This window comes from Ambystoma mexicanum, chromosome 5p, assembly GCF_040938575.1.
Source record: "Ambystoma mexicanum isolate Mex_15411 chromosome 5p, UKY_AmexF1_1, whole genome shotgun sequence".
Taxonomy (NCBI): domain Eukaryota; kingdom Metazoa; phylum Chordata; class Amphibia; order Caudata; family Ambystomatidae; genus Ambystoma; species Ambystoma mexicanum.
The window spans coordinates 1,198,501,650-1,198,523,218 of NC_090930.1; the positions used below are offsets into that span (position 1 = coordinate 1,198,501,650).

At 50.4% G+C, this 21,569-nt stretch overlaps 1 protein-coding gene across 3 annotated transcripts in view; it reads right to left on the reverse strand.

Annotated features, from left to right (window-relative positions):
* Positions 1 to 21,569, reverse strand: part of PIGN (phosphatidylinositol glycan anchor biosynthesis class N) — a 1,975,532-nt gene that overhangs the window by 112,505 nt on the left and 1,841,458 nt on the right. The window lies entirely within an intron of this gene.

Sequence of the window (21,569 nt, forward strand, 5' to 3'; positions counted from 1 at the left end):
CCCTGTCTCAGTAGTTTAGTAGGCGGCCGATGGCCGATAATCGGAAGAGGCGGGGTTCCAAGTTTGGGCTTCAGGGACAGCGACCGATGGGCACGTTCAATTGCAAACTGCAGCAATAATTTAGGTTTGTCTAGAAGGGAAAGTAGTGTATGCTCCACAAAATCTTCCATGGTGCCTTCAAGATTATTTTCATCGACCCCTATAATCTGCATATTATTACGACTTGACCTGGATTCCATTTCATTGTTCTTCCTGGTGACAGCCTGGACCTGTTTAGTGAGGGTAGCCACGTCCTTCTTCAGCAGGGCAACATCATCCTCCACCACTCCCACTCTGCCCTCCGTCCATGTGAGCCGGAAGTCTTTTTTTTCAGTTTCGTCTTGATGGAACCAATCATGCCGTAATATCATCCAGTTTACTCTGAACAGCAGAGAAACCCTCCTGCATACAGGTTATCATTCATTGCAGTACAGTGGGTTAATTCGATTCAGAGGTGTCACTCACGGGAACGCTGTCACTCTAAGCGAGCGCCGGCTTAAAGGCAGCATTGGCAAACATATTGACGGAGCTTTGTTTTCCTCCAGCCCCTTTCAATGCTTCCAGGTGGTCCCCAAAATGGAGTGGCACAGACTGGGAGGCAACGAGGGGGGGGGGGCACCCAGAGGGAAAAAAGATGGTAGCTCTATCTCCAACAAAGAGCAGGGGAAGGTAGGATTCCAATGGCAGAGTAAATGGGTGCTGCCTTACTGTCCACAAAAGCACCAGCCATAGACCACTAGGTGTACCAGGGGGCGGCCACAGTCACTTTGGCGCTACAGTCTATGCCCAACAGTGGACAGCCCTGCACACACACCAGCCAGTAGTGATGCAGGAAGAGCGGGCGAGGGCATGCCGTGTACTCATTCAGTTGCGCCCTTAAGGCATAGTATGGTGGGGTCCACTCGAGGGAGCCAGTACGGCAGAAGGCGACAGCCTTATTATTATTAGCAGAGGGGAGAAGCAGTCATCTATGGTACCCTTGCACACCAGTAACAGGTTGAGCAATAGATGGGTGCTTAATTTCGTTTATAGTGGAAGGCAGGTCAGCCCTGAAGATCCATGCGGCTTCTCAATGCATGTCGGCCCGCCAGAGTCTCGATTAGCTGACTCTCCAACTTTCCACTCTCTCAAACCCCAGCACATATCATGTGGCAGGGCATCCACCTGTAAGCGTTGTATGTATAGCTGCGCAGTGGGTCTCCAGCAGTTCACCCCGCCATGTTCTGAAGCAGAGGGCAGGAGGACACCACCGAGGTCGCAGGCCGCTCTCTGTCTCCTCAGGCAGGGGGGGCCCACCGCACTGCACGGTGCCGTTGTGTCCGGCATTTTCTCGTCCCTGCACCAGATGTTCAACGCGGGTCGCGCGTCAAGCTTAGAGGCTGCAGTATGAAAAAAATCCAGCGGAGGACCTCAAGTCTCTGAGCTACGCTAACACCACCCAGGAGTACAGAAACGGCTGAAGCTAGCACTGGGTCGCTGCAGCACAAGGACTATGCGGCCATCTTGCTCCACCCCTTTGCACTTAATATCTGACTTGGCAACAACTTGGGTCATGGAGGGCAAATCGGACAACCAATAAGCTCAATTAACTTTTGTATTATTTGAAAGAACCATGACCCCAATATGTGCTCAGGGATACAGGAAACTCAGAAGAAGAAAATGTAATCTCCCTCCCCCGTTGAAAGAGGTGTTCGATAGGGATGTGCATTAGCTCCCCTAATCTTCCTCCTTTGCACGAAGGCAGTAGCCATGAATATTAAAAATGAGGAAGTAGACACCATAACGATAGGCAGTAAGATAACAGGTATCTTTCTCCAGGCGCACAATACTGCTCTTAATTCAAAATCGCCCATTGCCGGTCAAGTGGCACAGCGACTGGAGCGCTCGCTTTGACATCCGTGCAGAGCCTGCTAACGCAGGTTCGAATCCCGGCGGTGCCAAACTCAGCCTTTCATCCTTCCGAGCTCGATAACCACACATCGTGGGTAATAAGCAGCGCTCAGATACCTGAGGGTTCGTAGCGCTATATAAATACCAAATTATTATTATTGGCCTAAGCAAAAAGGTTAGTATTCCACAAACTCTTTGTAATAATTGTGGGCTTGTTATGAACACATTCAAACCAGTGGTTATACCTTGCTGCCCATCAGAAGCGCTGAAAATAAAGCCTTAATTGGATGGCATTAATTGGATCAGCAAGCGGATTACTTGGGTATCAGTTTCCATATAAAAGGCTGGTGGGGATGAAAATTGCAAAATGTGGGTTGAACTTGAAGCGTGAAAGAGGGGGGATTCTACCGGCCGCAGAGTCAGGTAAACCAGAGGTGCGTTCTATGGTATTGTATACAACAGAATTATGGGGTGGGCCACAATCAGAACTCTAAAACTGTGCAAGAACTTATTTTTAAAAAAGCTTTTACACCTCCCTCAGAAGTCTATGTCATGTACACAAATGGTGCTGGAAATCCTCTGCATCAGTTGCAACACATATACATTCCTCAGGGACTTTAGGATCCATCTAGCATGGAACTTGTGTTACGACTGTCTCTCTCTGTTGTGGGTGATGCATTATAGATAATGGGTACATTTACAAACATAAGCCTTTTGAGAATGTTCAAGGAATTAACCACACCAAAGGAAACAGCTTCAGTTATCTTTCAGTACATTGTCCGTATACCTGAATTAATAGCTGAAATCATTTTAAGGTCATTTCTGGTAGGAATTATACTCCAGAAAAGAGCTGATAGAGTATCATCTATTCATTATTTTCCAAATCTTAGCCTTGATGAATGGTGTCAATACTTGGTTAAAACTAAACAAAAAGATAATATTACAGTTTATACAGTTATAAATGTGCACCTTGCAAATTCATTCCAGAATGGGGTTGAAATGTGCTGATAATGCTTGCTTACAGGAAATTATCACTTTTCCAAAGGGTGCAATATGTTGTATTTGACTAAACCTTGAGGCTTTTGTAACATGGAAGCCTTTAAAAAAACACTGATAGGTGTAGCCTAAAGAACTTCAAGTTAGTATAATGAAAAGCATGTGCGTCAAGAAGCCAAGTGGACTCTACGGAGGATGCAATATGTAGGTTAAATTTGAACGAGTTTATTTAGGTTTTTATTCACCAGTCGCCAACTCAATGTTGGTTAGATTGGCAAACAAAAGAAAAGACTTCTAGCTTTAAGACATTCCTCAAAAGTCTTTCGGAGACTCTCCCCAATGTAACTCACACTCTTTGGCCATGAAGTTGCTCCACCTGACGGCATCTTGATTGTTGGTGGTCCTTCCCTAGGGAGGCCCTTGGCAAGGCAGCTACACCACAGATTTGAAGAAAACTTTCTTGAAGTTCCTTGGTCTGTTGCAGCAAGACCTTTAACTTGTCCCATATGAGTAGTGGGCTAGGAGGGTCTTTCAGTGCCTGACTGGGATTGAGTTCACCTCCCTCCCTGTCTCAGGATCCTGATCTTGCTGTCACCCAAACCTGTACAACTTGCCTTCTAGCTGATTCACTGAACAATCTTGCCATGGGGCCTGCCGCTGGACCAAGCCTTTGTCCCTTGTGCTTGCTGTCAACTAGCCACCTTGACGTTCCACCACATGCTTGTTCCTCTTCCCAGTCCCTCCAGACAATGATTCACTGCACACTCATGTCTCGGGGCCTGACGCTATACCACGCCTTTGTCCCCTGTGCCTGCTGGTGACTAGCCTCCTTGACATTCCACCACATGCTAATTCCTCCTCCCAGTTCCTCCAGACAATTCACTGCACACTCATGCCTTGGGGCCTGCTGCTGGACCAAGCCTTTACACCTGTGCCTGCTGTCGACTAGACTCCCTGACATTCCACCACATGATTGTTCCTCCTCCCAGTCCCTCCAGACAACTGACAGATCGACATTGCCTTACGTGTGGGGTCTCTAGCTGGAGGAACAGGGAGAAACTTTCCAAACACGCTTACTAGGGGTGTGAGTGGTAGCAGGAGGTACGAGTATGTGGCGATGCGTCAAGGAAGTATTTGAGGAGCCAGGAGTGAACAAGGTCCCACAAGTAAAGGTAGGGGAAGACCTCATAGGCACAAGCTTATATTGATGATGAGACAATTCAGACAGGCAGTCATTACAAGACCCTTTGAAAAGGAAGTATGCCTGGGATTAGGCTTAGGTCCTGATAACTCCAACCCAAGATACCTCCTAGCATAGGCCACCCGTACAAACACCTTCCCAGCAGTAGAAGTCCAAGGCCTGGAGATATTAATGACTCACTGTCCACCATGGTTTTATACTCCAAAATACCTTAGGCCCACAACCCATTGTTGATGCACTAAGAGGTACTTGAAAAACTGCTGACAGGAGAGCCATAAAAACTCCAGAGAGCAATAAATCTCCTGATCATCATAAGAACTAAGGCACCCAGAGGGTGAGAGAGAGGCTGGAGACAGACACCAAAAGATTTGAAGACATTTTGTTGATTGGAGAGGGAGACATTTCCCCCTTTTTTTCTCTTTGAGAGATTTGTTTTGCATTACATCATTGAGTTTGTTTAAAGAAGAAAGCTGTCCAAGAGACACTTGTGGACAAACTGTAGCATTTCCCCATTTCCTCAGGACCTGAACAATCAGCATTACTACAAAACCTCAGTGACACCCAAGGAACCCAAAAACTGTTTGCCTTAGAACTGAAGGGAAGGGAACTTTGAGAGCTGTCTGAGGGTGGGCCTGGCACTGCTGCAAAGCCAGGGGATGGGCTGAAAGATGGAGGAAGAGGAGTGGGCCCTCAGCAGTGAGCAGCTGCGTGGAAGCCACAGCCTGAGCTAAAATGTGGTCATACACCCCCATGTGAGCACCCTGGGTTTTGGGGGGTTTACCTGTACTGGACGGTTGTACCTTCGGCCAGGTTTGTTGGAGTGAAAGTGGCAATTGGTGGAGTGTCAGGCCCCAGATTGTGCTGAGGCATTTGGCAGCATGGGTCAATGGCCTAAGAGAGATGGAAAAGGTGCTAGAAAGGCTTGATCATCCACCTAAGGCACGCTTGAAATAAGCTTTCACAGGGCTGTGCATAAACAGGGGCAGATGGCCGAGGATGGGCCACCACAGGTGGAGGTAGCAGTGGTGGAGAGTGTACCTTTGGGAAAACTTCCAATGCTGAGGGGATGACTGAGGTGGAAAAGAGGGCATCAGACCTGGACGACAACAGGCATGTATACGTGAAGAAGCTGACACCTGTGTGAGATCAGTCAGATGCAGGCGGCTAAGTTAAATGACTTGGAAGAGAGGTTGCAGTGGAACAATGTCTGAATATTGGGTTTTTGAGAAAGGCAGTATGGCGGTATACTTAGAGGCGCTTCTTCCCACCTTGTTTGGAGATGGAACTGCCCTATAGGGAATACACGTGGACCGTGCTCATCGCATCCCAAAAGAGAGACAGCCACCAGGGGCGTATACGCGCACGATTATGATGCGGTTGTTGTTGTACCGGGACAAAGTCAAAATGTTGTTGTTGACAAGGGCACAAGGAGAAGTGGTTTTCAACGACAAAACATTTGAGGTCAAAAAGCTACTGACGGCTTAGAAGATACAGCATGCCCTTCTACCGCCAGCAAAACTTTGTATAGATGTCAATGCAAAGCAGCAGTTTTTAGAGGATTGCAAATCGGCAGTACATTATATTAATACAAAGGTGGGTTAAATGATAGAGGCAGGAATGGGAAGATATGCATTAGACATTGGGCCTCATTACGAGTCCGGCAGTAATCGAGGCGGTAAAACCGCCTAGTTACCGCTGGACTCGTATTACCATTTCGCCTCCGTGATTCCCTGAATTACCGGGGCATTACAACCCCGGTGACCCGGGAATTCCGGAGGCGGAATGGTGTAAATCCCCATTGAGTCCCATAGGACTCAATGGGAATGGGGACCATGGAAATACTGGCACCATTTCGTGATAGTGCCGGTGTTTCCATGTCTGCCTGCAGGCGGGCGGTGGTAAACCCGCCAGGTCAGACCTGGCGGGAACGCCACCTCCCGCCTGCAGGAATCGAGATCGGGCAGTCCGGAATTAACAGTGGCGGCGGGTTTACCGCCACTGTTATTTTCGGACTGCCCGGCCTGTAATGAGGCCCATTATATGTCATAGGCGTGGCGGCCAATAGTTATACAAATGTTACTCACAGGCAGCCTGGTGGGTAAGGAGTGATGGCTGGACAAGGCACAGTTTATCATCCTAAGAGGTATGTACACAGTGTGGTACCTCCCACTGTGCGCAGCAGTTGAGGAGCAGCTGGAGTGCCATGTCTCTGTGATTTATTGGAGGGGAGGCGGGCTGGAATTGTTTTTTTGGGGATGAGTGGGGGGTCAATGCGCAGGGTGCTGCTTGTGCATGTTATATGGAATCTGAAGTTGGGGGAATGGATGGATGTGTGAGGGGGTCTTGGGTTTGGGGATGTTTGGATGCACCAGTGTTGGCCTCACTCTAGAGCAGTCCGGGTGGATGGCAGTAAGGTGGCCTGGCAGGGGTCTGGACTACAGATAGATAGGCTGGGCGATATATTGGGACCAAAATGTATGGGTAGTGTGAGAAGCCTGAGGGCTTTCTCACTCCTAAACACCTTGGATCTTCTGCGCAGGTGGCCATGGAAAGGACAACACTCTTGAATCCCGACTCTGGGGGAGGAGAAGCGAGCGAGGATCACCTGGATGGAGGGGACTGGGAGTGAGGAGCCCTTGGGCAAGACATGGTATCACCCTTTCCCTACTGACGACCCTCCCAACCCTTCCCCAACCTTTATAGGTTATTGTAAGTCATCTCCACTTGTTTCCCCACATGTAAACCCTGACAGTATTGAGAAGAAGAAGAGGCAACTAAGAGCAATGAAGACTACACTCTTTTACCACTCTGGAACTGGCATGAGGAAGAGGCTTGTTAAGAGCAGTGAAGGTCAGGCATGTCCCTTTAATTGTGGTCAGGCAGGGCTGATTGGACATCCACACCTGCAGCCCGTCAAGAGGCTGAAGGTGTATAAAAGGGGACCAGCCCACCAGCAAAGAGAGTGACAGGAGACGCAGCAGGAAGGCCAGTGTAAACAGCAGGGAACTTTACTTGGAAACCACGCCGAAACGCTGAGGTCTGCAGAGAGAGGCAGTCTATGGAAGTGTGGCATAGGAGCTGGGGTTCCATGGAACAGACCGAACATTGTGAAGTGAGTCGAGTGGAGAGGCTGTCCCTTTTCCTTGTGGTCAAGATGCTTATTCCCCTGTGTAAGGAGGTCACCACAGGAGTGCCTGAGGAGCAGGAGTTGGACCTCTTACATGAAGAGCAGAAGGCTGTATGATCCACGCTGCTGGGAAGCCTGTGAATGCAACCACTGAGTTTCTTGCAATTGAGAAACGCTGTGCGCAAGTGTTTGAACTTTTCTGTTTGAGGAATACTTTGTATGAGAGTGGTCGCGTGTTGGAGGAAACAGGTTTTCGTAGGTCTCCGATTCAATCCACTGTCAAATATTTAAATAATAGGAATACTTTGTATCGGAATGGTCGCGTGTTGGAGGAAACACGTTCTCGAAAGTCTCTGAATGCTAGGCATTTCATTTGAAGTGAATTAAAGAAATATTACAAAGCGGGTGGAATGGAAAGCGTGTTCAGAGAGTAACCTGTACCTATTGAATAACAAACTGAATGAAAACCTTAACAAGTACAACTAATGCCTATTGAATGCCGAATTCAGTGAAAACTTTACAAAAGAGCATAACTGTTACATATTATGTTCAGAAGTAAAATGGAACTTTACATTCAAGTAAAAACATTAGATGCTGAATTCTAAATGAAACTATAAATCCAAGTGAAACCAGTGTATGCTGTATTGTAACATGAATCATGTGAACACTGCATATAACAGAAAATTACATTGAAAGCAGAATGTAAGAAAACTTTGATGTTTATTTCCAACACATCTACAATTGATGTATGAAAAACTAACCATAAAAAGAAGAGTAACAAAGAACTTTAAAAAGACAAAGGATATTTTTGTACTGTTGAAATGAAGTCTTGGGGAATATTTTTGTACTTGAAACTTGGGGAAGGGAACCCTGAGTACTGGTTAAAACTGTATCATTGTGAATTTAAGAGAGGTAATTGAGACTTTTTGCTGGAAATGTTTTATATTTGGGGAAGGAAGCTGAAAGCAGGAAGAGGCTCAGAACTTTATTTTGGACACTTTCTTTTGGTTGCTGACATCCCTACACATTGTATAGGTTAGTTGTGAGGGCAAGTATAGGTTTTGGTCACAGAGAGATTATTCAGTTGAACTCTTTGACTCAGACTTTACTGTAATTGTATCTAGATACATGCAGAGCGAGGGGTCGGGCCATTGTGGACAGCCTCTATGGCTCTGGTAAATACTGTCATGGAGCATGGGATGGTGGAAGCCTGGCTAGCATGTACATCCCAAAACGCCCCAAAACGCACACAAACATATACACAAACACACACACACTTACCCGACCTCCCTCATGGCTGCTTCCGGGTCCTGGCGTGCCTGTCAGCCCCTGCATGCACTCGCCTGCATCGCAGGGGCTGACAGTTCGAATTTAGAAAGACTGCTCTGTACAGTCACAGAGTTTTTTCTTTCTAAATCTTTTTTTTAAAAGGTCTATTGACCTAATACCTATAAGTTAGCTATTATCACAGCAAAATCGACCTCCTTCAAAGTGAGAATTGCCAATGCCAAATCAGACACCAGGGAGATCGTCTCCATCCTTAGGGAACTTGAAACCCCTGCCTCCCCTCCTCCATCACTGACCAAGGACGAAGCCTGGCGCACAAATATCCAAAATGCCATAGTCCTCAAAATCAAAAGTTCAAATAAAAAAAATCACCAGCCTTCAAGCTAGCCAGTTTCCCACTCCCATTGTCCCAGCCATTGCACTCACCCTCGCCCCTGACCCCCCTGAATAAGGCCTCCACCCAGTTTCGCTTTAAAGAGATCAAGGAAGCACAAGACCTAGCCATCCTTTAAAGCCTAAAACCTTCCAGGTGCAAAGGAGACATTTCCCCTGCCTCTCTAATCAATGACTGCACTGAAGTCCACACCCCATTGGTCACCTCTTTAATCAATGCCTCTTTCGCCACCGGAACTGTCCCCTCCAGCCTCAAGGAAGCATGGGTACTTCCTCTACTGTACTAGATACAGGCCTATCACCACAGCACCCGATCAGAGAGGAAAGAAGTCAGCCAAGCCTGGGCCTGATCGGTTTTACCCAGGTTATCACGGAGACGGTTGAGCAGGATGGCATGGTTGACCGTGTCAAAGGCAGAAGAGAGATCAAGTAAGATGAGGACACAGGGGGTGTTGGAATCAAGGTTAGAGAGCAGTTCTTCAAGGATGTTCAGGAGAGTAGTTTCGTACTTCTGGCAGCTTTGGATGATGGTCATGGAGACAGCCAACAGATTCAGTGTGAAGATTAAGCTGGGAGATGGCCAGCTTTTTGAGGAGTTTTCCCAGGAAGGGAGTGATGGAGATTGGGTGATAGTTAGCCGGGCAGGATGGGTCGGCAGAGGGTTTCTTAAGAAAAGGGTGCACAAGGGAGTGCTTCAGGGGGGGGTGGGGGCGGGGAGACTCCCCGGGCAAAGGAGTGGGTGCAGAAGTCAGCCAGAGCAGGAGCCAGGGTGTCAATGTGGTCCTTGATGGTTTTGGAGGAACAGGGGTGTACCAGTTTTGATGAGACTTTCATAGATCGGACTTGTCTAGAAACCTTGTCTGGGGAGAACAGGGGAAAGGCAGAGAAAGGTGGAGGAGAGGTGGTCCAAGGAAGGCCAGAGTAAAAGCAGGGAGGAGGGGGAGTGGAAGAGAGAGAGGACAGGATGTCCTGAGTTGTAGAGATGAAATGAGAAGCCAGAGCCGTGCAGGAGGCCTGGGAGGGGACAGGCAAGGTAGAGACTGCAGCAGGATTGGCCAGTTCCTTGCATATTTTAAAGAGTGGTGCCTCCTCCGCTGCTTACTCCACCAAACTGTTGAATGCCTCTAGGGCCTTCTTATCTACAGAAAATTGCCTAACTATTGCACGGGCAGTCATAGGGGCCAGGCTGGAGTATTGTAACACCCTCTTCGCCGGCACCTCTTCCAAAAACATCCAAAAGATGCAAGTCAGGTCTCAAGATGGCAGCCGCAGCGTAAAGACGTACGCGGCTGTCTATCCCGCCGGGCCGCCTCATTAAAGGTGCAAAATACAGCCGGCAGCCAGCCCATTCTGCCGATCGCTTTCCTCCCACTTCGGCGGCCGGGGGAGTTGAGGTGTGTGGCCCTCCAGACCCGGGCGGAGCCCACAGGGAGAGCAGGACGAGGACACGTGCTTCCCATCCCCCCCACTCTCCGGCGCGGTGGAGGTAACCCAGCGCCGCGGCCCGGACCACTACAGGAACTCCTCCTGGTGCGGAAGGGGGAAACACCAGGAGCGGGATCGCCCGCGGACGAGGCCGGTTCAGGCCGGAACAAACCCCAGGGAGAGAAACGGGGGCTGCCTCCCGACCAGCGGGTAGGCTGGGAGAGTCCCTCCCGCCCATTGACTTACGGCAGAGCGGCGGCGGGGATCCAGCGTGAGAAGCGCTTGGAGAGGGCTGGAGTGAGCTCCCCGCTGTGAGCCCCAGGAAGGGCCCGACGCTCGCCGGGATCTGAAAGGTGAGCGTGGACACGGAGGTGGGGCCCCCGATGCTTTCCTGGGCCTAGACTGGACGTGGGTGACAGCGTCCTCCCGCACACGTTAGTGATCAGGGGGTGAGGTGTGAGTGGCAGAGGCTCCCTGGATCGTACACAAGGAGCCGGTGCAGAGTGGATGGAGCCTGCCCCCCCCATAGGATTGAGATCTCTCCCGACTGCGTTCCTGCCCTGAGTGCCTGCGGAGGGGATCGGAGAACTCCCTCATTGTGACTGGAGTAAGCAAAGCCCAACCTGGTGGCGGCCCTTTGGGGGAGCTAGCTTTGCGCTGGGCCCCGGAGAATTGAAACTGGAGCCACGGGGGGATTGAGGTTGGTGGGGGCGGAAGAGAAAGAAGGATCACTACACCGGGAACCTTGGAGACTGGATTCCCTCTGCCCCCCCCCCCCTGTACAGCATGTCAAGATCAAAGGGGAAGAGCGGGCCTCCAGCGGGACAATCCGCCACTGCGAAACAGGATAGGAGCCTGGTCCAGTTGTGGTCCTCGGATGCAGCGGTGCACCTGAAAAGAGCCAGAGCAGAGGGCCTTATGGCAGGGGATCCGGGACCTCCATATGCCACTACCTCGAAGGACGAACTTCACACCTGCTTTTAGGAACTACAAGAGACATTCATGTCCACTGTGCAGGAGCAGTTTAGCTCCCTACGAGAAGACATGAAGCAGGCGCTACAGGAGATTAGAGCGGACGTCTCCAAACTGGAAGAGCGGACGGATGCACTGGAGAGGTCGATACAAAGCATGGAGGAGGATTCTCTACAGAGCGGGCATGTGCTAGACCACCTGGCGACCCTCACACACAATTTGGAGTTGCAATGTGAGGACCTAGAGAACAGATCCCGGAGATCGAACATTAGAATTAAAAATGTAGCGATCTCAGTTCAGGATAAGGACCGCAGATCTGCGGTCCAGTCGGTCTTCCGGGACATCCTAGGGGCGGACGGAGGAGACGAGGTGGGAATTGATAGAGTCCACAGGGTGGGCCCGAAAAACACAGGTGAGCCCGGGGAGCGCCCCAGAGATGTTTTGGTCACCCTCACCTCCTATCAGCAAAAGGAACAGATTCTGCGGAAGGCGCGGGATATTGAACATATCCGGATGAATGGTGTGGACATTCAATTGTTCCAGGACCTGGCCTCGGTCACGCTTCAAAAAAGAAGAAGGATGGCTCCAGTGATCAAGGAGCTACTCGCCTGGGGTGTCAGATACAGGTGGACATTCCCGTTCGGCCTCCTCTTTGCGTGGAATGGCAAGCAAAGGAGAGTGCAAACATGCGAGGAAGGTCTGCAGCTTATGGGACTGCAGGAGACAGGCGATGTGGAGGAACCTCAGCGGGGGGGGGGAGGTGAGACCGAGCGGAGGGACAGATCCGGATGGCACTCAGTACAAAGCAGGAACGCATCACGCAAAAAGGGAGGTCGGAAGACAGGGCCAGAAATCACCTCCTGAGGAGTTGGACGGCCTCGGCTGTTGAGGGGTAGAAGCCCGCTGGAACGCCGGAGTAGGTGCTGGCTGCTGTAGAACACAAAACAGGGGTTCGGCAGGGGAGAGCAGTCGAGCTGGTATACGGAAAGAGTGGTACATGCAGGGTTTAGGAGCCCCTGCTAGGTTATTCCCAAGTATGCAGAGGGATGGGGGCGAGGGGCGACACGCCCGAGCTAAGTTAGAAACCTGGTCTCTCCTTGGGAAAGTTATGATTGTTGGGGGGAAGTTGGGAGGGGGGGAGGTAGGGGGGTTAATGTTTATTCTTGTTGGGGGAGGTTTATGGGCGAGGAGCGAAAGGGAAGGGAGAGGGGATAGCTGGAGGGTTTCTCTGAGCTGGTCAGGTACGGGCACCTGACCCTTCCCAATATTTCGGGCTCATGGGTCCCCTGCGAGTGATTACATTCAATGTGAGCGGGCTCAACCACCCGGTTAAGCGGAAAAAGGTAGAGGGCCTTCTGAAAAGAGAGGGGGGAGACATTATCATGCTGCAAGAGACCCACATTAAACGGGGGGACAAGAACAAGCTGAGCTTAAAAGGATTTGATCTGTTGGGGCAGTCCAATGCACTGGACAAGCGAGCAGGAGTCCTTATAGCGGCACATAAAGGCCTGAACATCCCTCTTCTTGGGTCACTAATAGATAAGGAGGGGAGGTATCTGTTTGTGAAGGTCAAGATAAACGAGACTCCCTGCACGCTGGCAAATATATATGTCCCAAATACGGGGCAAGACGGATTTCTGTGGGAGGTGATTGGGAGACTGGAAGGGTTTGCGGAGGGGGAAATCATCCTGGGGGGCGATCTAAACCTGGCGCGGCACCCGCCCTTCGACAGGAGTTCGGGAGCTGGGTGGGGACAGGCGGCACCCTTGAAGCTTCTCAGACAGCTGATGAGTCACCTGTCGCTGCTAGACGTGTGGAGGGAGCGTATGCCTCAACAGAATGGCTTCACCCACTACTCACACGTCTATAACTCGATGGCACGGATAGACTATTTCTGGGTAACGTCAGGCCTCCTGGGGAGTGTCTCAAATATAGAAATTGGGCCGATATCGATCTCTGATCATGCCCCCTTGACGCTGGAGGTGAACTGGTCGCTCAGGAGATCGGGTCTTTGGAAATGGAGGCTCCCCCATGAGATTATGCAGGACCCGGTGCTGGGAGAAGAAATCAGGGGGGAAATTAAGGAATTTCTGGCCATTAACGATACAGGTGAGGTAAAAATGGGAGTTGTGTGGGACTCCCTGAAGGCCGTCTTAAGGGGGCAATTTATTGCAAAGAAGGCAGCGAGAAACAAGCAGAGGCAGGCCTGGGAAAGGTAGCTGGAGGCGAAACTGGCGGATATTCAGAAGAATTGTGTGAAAACACCGACACTCCAACTGAGGAGGGCTATGAGACATGTGCAGGGCCAGATAGACGTTCTCCGCACAAAAAAGGCAGAAATGAGTCTTCTCTGCCTCAGACACTGGTATTATACTAAAGCTAGTAAGGCGGATAAACTGCTCACGAGACAAATACGGGCACTGCAAAGGAAGGGGCTGATTAAGACATTAACTAACAAGCGAGGGGAGCGGCTCTTTTCCACTTCTGAAATGGGGGAGGAGTTCAGGTCCTTCTACGAGGATCTTTACTCCTCGGACAGACCGAATGGGAAGGCTCAGGATGGATACCCGGACTCCCTCCCGCTTCCCCGGCTGTCTGAAAGTGATAGGGCCCTGTTAGAGGGGGACATAAAGGAAGAGGAGGTGAGCCGAGCAATCAAGTGCCTCCAGACCGGCAAGGCTCCGGGACCAGATGGTTTCACTGCGTCTTTCTATAAGACATTTGCGGAGGATCTGATTCCCTTCCTTACCAAACTGGACAACTCCTTTGGAGAGGAGGGTAATCTCTCCTCGACCATGAATGAGGCGTAGGTTGTGGTCTTTCATAAAGCTGGGAAGGACCCTACCCAGCAGGGATTGTATCGTCCAATAGCCCTGATTAACCAAGATGCTAAGATATACACTAAAATCCTTGCCCTGAGGCTAGCTCCACTGCTTCCTGATTTGATCCATGAAGATAAGTCGGGGTTCATCCCTGGCAGGCAGACTCACGGTAACTTGAGACGCATGGCCCACCTGGTAGAGAAGGTGGGTATACATGACATTCCGATGACTCTTTTGGCGGTCGATCCTTAAAAGGCATTTGACCGAGTAGAATGGTCAATGCTATTCAAAACTATGGGTCGTATGGGGTTTGGAGTCAACTTTCTCAAGCGGATTAGAGCGTGTTACAATACCCCCTCGGTTAGAATAAAGGTCAATGAGGAACTCACAGACAAGATAGAACCTTCCCGGGGCACGAAACAGGGATGCCCTCTATCGCCGCTGTTGTTTGCTATCTCCCTAGAGCCTCTATTAATAAAGATGCGGGAATCGAGTGCAATAAAGGGGGTAGAGATGGCTGGGAGGCAGCACAAAGTGGCCGCTTATGCGGACGATCTCGTACTGACTATGGGGGACCCAGCCCGCACTCTCCCGGAGGTTATTAAGGTATTAGATGAATTTGGGGCGATAGCGGGTCTAAAAATAAATAGGAGTAAATCAGTGGCTCTACAGGTGATCGGAGACCCGGGGGGAGTAAAGGGAGTAGTGGAGACGCTGGGGCTGAGCTGGGCGGACAAAGACATAAAATACCTTGGCATCCGCATAACGAAAGGGGTGGATGGCATGTATGGGGTGAATTTCCCAGACCTCCTGGGGGAGATTAAGAGGGACCTCGAGCGGTGGGGACCATTGGTGATCTCGTGGTTGGGACGAGTGGCGGCGATCAAAATGTCCATATTGCAGAGGCTTCTGTACTACTTCCAGGCCTGCCCTATAAAAATCCCCAGGTCCTTTTTCAAAGCTTTAACCAGAGTTGTCACCTCGTTCATTTGGAGGAAGAAAACCCCTAGGATCTCGAGGGCGGTGTTAACAGCCGCATTAGATAGAGGAGGGATGGGCCTGCCGCACTTTTACAAGTACTACCAGGTGGCACAGTTGTGGGTACTCAAGGAGTGGATTTGGGAGACGCAGCGGAAGATTTGGGCCATGCAGGATAGGGCGGTAGCTAGAACACCCCTGCGGGACCTCCTGTGGACGGATAAACGGCACAGGCACGTTAACCTGGGTTTGAGCGTGGTGATGGGAGCCCCCCTTCGAGTGTGGGACGACTTGGTGAAATGTGTTTTTTTGACAACGGTGCCGGGGCCATTTACCCCTATGTTTGGGAACCCAGACTTCCCCCCAGGGATGGAGAGGGGTGCTTATAGGGATTGGGAAGCAGCAGGGTGCACGAAAATAGGGGAAATGATGGAGGGCTCCGGAGTCCTCCCCTTCGCGAGGTGTATGGAGGTACTGAGGGTAAATAAGGCAGATAGGCTCAGATATGAGCAACTGAAACACTGGCTGACCTCACCCCCGATATAATGTGCGGCCACCCGAGACCTCTCACATTTTGAGACCTATGTAATAACCAATTCCAGCACAACAAAGCTGGTGTCATCCCTCTACAAGTTGATAATGGGGCACGAGGAAAGGGTCAGCTGGTCATATATGAGGAAATGGGAACAAACCCTAGGGGAGCCCATTGGCAGAGATCAGTGGGAAGCCCTATTGAGTGATATTCCGAGGCTGTCCCGCTCAGTGCAACTGAGGGAAATGTGGGTTAAAGTGATGATGCAGTGGCACCTGACTCCAGAAAAACTACATGTAATGTTCCCTCGGGTGTCCAATCAATGCTTGAGGGCTTGTGGGAAGGCGGGAACGTGGCGACACATTTGGTGGGACTGCAATAGGCTGCAAGGCTTCTGGGGGGAGGTACGGGCGCAATTTCGGAGGATATTTCCAAATGCAGTGTCTATGGGGAATAGTGTGTGGATGTGTGAACTCAAAGCCGCAACAGCCAAGGCGCTTACTAAGGCAGACTGGAGATGCTTTATGGGCCTGTTAGTGGCAGCCTGGTTGACAATAGCTCAGTGTTGGAAAAGCCCAGACCCCCCTCTGTTATCTAGTTGGCTACGAAGGGTCTGGTCGCTGATTACGATGGAAAAGCTCTCATACACCCTGAGGGGGGGGGGAATGGTTTTGAAAAAGACTGGGGCGTGGTGCTGGAATACCTCCAGTCGGACTATATGCTACAGTGGTGCCCGCACAATATAAGAATGTTGGACCGTTTTAAGGCATGAGATGTTAAAATGACTCCGAGGAGAACCTCCGGCGGGAATTGGGTGGGGGGAGGTTGAAGCGTTTTGCTTTTGTTGTTTATTGAAAATGGATAAATAAAAAGAAAAAGAAAAAATAAAAAGATGCAAGTCATTCAAAATATTGCACTCCGAGCAGCCCTGGATATCCCAAACAAAGAACATATCTCAGCAGCCAGGAAAGCAGGACACTGGCTTCCAATCTGTGAACGCAACAATATTCAAAACAATGTCTATCACCCACAAATGCCTCTCCAACACAGCCCCCCGTACCTCTCCCAGAGAATCTCGAGAGCACAGTCGACCAGACCAAACTGGTCCTCCTACTCACCGTACCCAAAGTCAGACGATCCAAAGCAGGAGGCGCTGGCTTCCCTTACATTGCTACTAAGCAGTGGAATTCCCTGCCACCCACATTGAGAGCAGAATCCTCATACTGGGGGACTCATCACGGGTTTGGCGGTAACCCTTAAATGCGGCGATAATGCTATTACTGCTGCATTTAAGGGTCATTTAAGGCGGATTTACCCCCAGCAATGAGCAAATCTGCCACGATTTTGCCGATTTTCGACGCTATTCACCGAACATGGGAAATTCCCGAAGGGGCCCAATGGGGAATGGGGACTTACAGTTCTGCCAAACCTGTGATCTGGCGCTAATATTGCGGGCTTGGTGGATTTGCCCCCATCGGCAAAATCGCAGCAGATTTGCCCCCAGCTGAGAGCTGCGATTTTGCTGATGTTTGCGCTATTACCGCCGGCGGTAATAGCGCCAGCGGTAATAGCGCTGAACATTTGGGGAATGGGAAATTCCCGAATGGGCCCAATGGGGACTTACAGTTCCGCCAAACCCGTGACCAGGCGCTGAGGCCCTGGGTCTTAAGGAAATCCCTGAAAAGATAGTTATTTGTCTCGTCTTTGATTGTCCTCAGTTCTCATGTCTTGTAAATGTACTGTTGCGCACCTATCTATGTCTACGCATTGCTTGTAACTGGTATCCGGAACAGCCCCTCGATGCCTTCATGTTGCTTGTGTGCTTTATAAATTAAATAAATAAATACAATAAATAAAGTGTAGGAGGCGAACATGGCACGAACACTGGATAGACTGGAGAAACCTGTGGAATATTGGCAGAAGTTCCTGCTCTCACGGCTGGGCATGATGGCGATTCCAAAATGATAGCATTGCGCGGCTTCTGCACATATTTCAAGGAATTCCTGTGCTGATATTTGAAAGGGACATCCGGAGTCTGGATAAGATGATGGGGCGCCTTTATTGGGGGGATAGAAACCCGCGGAAAGGCTTGCAGATGCTGAGGTTAGCGTATGAGGGGGGCCGGGGCGGGGGGTAGACTTGCGGCTGTGCTATGCGGCCTTCCTGTTCCAATTCGTACCCCCATGGGTTTGGAGATTCAATGATGTTGCTGCTTGCTCGGTTGATAGAGATGATGTTGATGATTGCGCCACAAGTGCTGCTCAATATACTGGCGATGAATAGGGGGCAGGTCAGGGCACTGCTCTGGCAGGTGCAAATAATACATTAACTATGGAAGAAAGTCACTATGATCGACGGGGATAGGAACATGTACATACCGTCCGCAGATACAAGTTTGAGGGAATGAGATCTGTCCTGCGCTGAAGCAGGGGCATACACGGGCATTCAGCAGTGGGGACAGCTTTATGAGGATAGATGTGTGATCTATGAACGGGGCCAGACTCATGTTTGACATGAGGCGGGCTGGCTTTTTGGTTTATGCCAAATTGGCGGCGTGCAGTAGGGCAGCGTGGGCGGGATTCCCGAAAGTTCCACCCATACATGGAGTCAATCGAGCCATTATATCACTGTGTGAGGGGGGCAGATGGATTATGACAATGTACAGAACGTGCATTCGGAGGCCGGTGCAAGTGGTGCGCGAGAAGTGGGAGGAGGAAATAGGGCAGGCCCTGGAAGATGCAGAATGGTTAAGGGCATGTGGGAATACTAAAACGGTCTCTCGCAGTATGAGGTTCAAGCTTATACATTGCAAATGCCTGCAGCGATTGTATGTAGCACCCACTAGACAACACAGGATGTATGGGCAGGGGAGCACTCAGTGCTCCAAGTGCTCCTACAGGAGGGCCACCTTTATTCACATGTGGTGGGAGTCTCCCCATGTTGGGATTCTGTGGCGAGGAGGAATGGAAGTACTGTCCAGGTTTAAAGGGTGGGCGTTGCCGGTCACAAATAAAACATGCCTCCTGGGAATTGTACCGGGTATAAACTGGGGTAAATTGCTGTTAAGTTTATTATGTTAGGAATAATATTGGCTAAGAGGCAGATTGCGATGAAGTGGAAACCGTCTGATGGATTATAACTGAGGAGTTGGGCTAGAGGCATGATTAAGTGGGCTACTGCGGAGAGGGGCATCAGAGGGGCAAACAGAGTTTATGGGGCAGGAGGGTATATATTCTGTGTGGGATGAATACCTACACGCTGTGTTGGACTCACCGGACACGATGCCACTATAAGGTACATAATGGCACTACTTGCTGGGCACTGGGTGGGGAGATTCTGTGCTGTGCACTGTGGTTCATGATACTGTTTGGCATACAGATGCCACACGGGGGCCCCCCAGTGGGAGGACTGTTGCTGGGGCCGGATGACTGAGGTGAGAGGGAACACAGGTGCTGGTTGGGTTTATAATTGATATTGGTTCGGTTTTTAATCTGTCCTTGTTGCTTTGCGGGTGTCTGCCTGGCTAACAGTATCAGGTAATATTATCCCCACCAATAATATCGCCATATATATATGGTCGTGAGGTAAGGCCATAGGCGATATTATTAGTGGAGATAATTTAAGGGATTATTGGTTGCGGGCGTGTCACCCACTCCAAAAATGATGCGGGATGAGGGGGTGTCCCCCGTGTAAAGACTGGAGGGGGGTGTCTGTACTTCTGCTCTCTATATGGTAGAGGAGAGGCACAGAGGACCCCAGCCAAGATTCTCTATTCGGTAGCTATGGTCGAGCAATCAAGGCCTAGCTTCCCAGGAGGTGATGCGGGCTGGTTCTTAAGTACAGTGTAGTCCCCAAGCCCTCACAAAGGAATGTCCACACACTGTATTGGTTACGACACAGTCTTTATATAATTAATATTCAAAGTTATGTACACTATCACAATAACTCACTTTGTGCTCAGAAAATCAACAATGGTAAACATATACAGTTCCAAGTGGTACCACAATGATTAGCAGATCTCATTAAAGTGCATCAACTGTACTCAGGTAAATGTCACACAGATCAAATTAATAAGGAAACCAACAATAGAAAATAGGAGGAAAGCAGTTGGTTGGAACAATTGGCAGAATACTGGCCCCGATACCTAGATACAATTCTGTGTGGAGATCCCCCCCACCTGGGCAACCTGTAAAGCAAAGATGTATCACAAGCCCAGTCCATATATTGTTCTATGAGTCTTATTTCCCTCTACAATAGTTCTACAGCCCCAATGTACCTGGAATTGTAGTGTTCGTCGACTGGAAATCGTCGAACGTCCGACGGAGAACAGGGTGAACTACGGCAGTGAAGTGGCAGCTTCTTTCCTAGCGGTGCTCATCGACAACGGAGCGTTGTAGTCCTGCAAGGAAGAGGTATGCGGGGCACCTCGGTGACGATAGTTCTGGACCGCAAAGAGATGGTGAAGAACTGTGGCCCAGCAAGGGTGTCGAGTCGTCGGCATCTCTGTGGTCTTTAGGTGGCGGGAAACCCACCGGCGGATGCTCCTTGGCGCATCGACGGTCAGGCCTTCTCCAGCGGCATAAAGCGTGCAGTGATGCAGACAAGAGCGTCTGTGGATCAAATTAAGTTCTTAGGCAAACGGGAGCACGGCGGCTCCAGTCGGCGACGGCGGTCGTCGACAGTGGCGGACAACAGTCCGGGCGCTTCTCTTTGGGATTCTGCAGCAGTCCCCGTCTCCGGTCGGCAGCCTGTCGTAGGTTTGTCTACCAGGGAGCTTTGGAAAAGATCAGCTGGTGCACGATGGTCCCTCGTAGCTCGGGAAGAGGGCGCCTTAACAGGTCCTCTCTGGGTCAGTCCTTGGAGACACAGCAGCTTTCAGATTGTGAAGGAGAGCAACAGCAATTCTTCTCGTCCAGCAGGGCTTCAAGGTTAAGCTTCAGTTACTCCAGTTACTCTTCGTAGTGGACTTCAGCTTCTGAACACTAATTCTAGCAGTGAGAGGCCCCCAGATATACTAGTTGATCTCCCATTCATTCTGCTGGGTCACACTCAGGCAACCAATCGGTCAGAAGGGCATTCATGCAGGCAGGCATCCAATTAGGTGCATAGTGCATTCAGGCCATTCACTCCTCTCCAGACACTCGCAACAAGTTATGTGTATTGGGACAAGTACCCAGCCATTCAACACTCCACACTGCATTCATACCGGTTTCGGGCAGGGTTGTCTCAGTCATTGTGTCAAACACCAGATACTAGACACCCACAACATAGAATGTGTATTTATCACACACTCCATTCACCCAGGTCCCACCCACAGGTGTACCCACAACATACGTCGTTGAGAAGGCTCCAGCCAGTCTGGTCAGCACTTTCCCACTCTACCATATATGGAACTTCCACCCAACAGCCAGTCAGGGGGAAGGGACAGTGTCAGGGCTTCCCGGGACTTCGGGAAGATCAAGGTAACAGGCGATGGAAGGCAAGAGGCCACAGGGGCCATTTTGTCTCCATCAGGAATCTACCGATTGCAATGACAGGGCCTGGGCATCCCAAAATGGAGGACGCTCAGGGCACCAGTCATTTCAGCACGGAGCTGCCACCAGCCCGTAGCCTGCTCTGTGGGCATCACACAGGTGCCCAAAAACATACACTAGGGGTACAGGGTTGTACCCCCACCCATGGGTGCCATAAGGGTATCCCATGGGTCTGTTCACCACACCAAAAGAGAGCTGCACCGCCAGGAGTCCCACATGATCTCCTGCATGGAAAACACGACAGAACACACGATAGAAAGCAGTAAAGGACAAGGATACGGAGGCACTGTCCCTCCGATGCATTTCCAGCATCACACCAAGCAGGTACCATGGTTGAATATCGCCGCAGAAATACTGCAATATCTTTGTATGA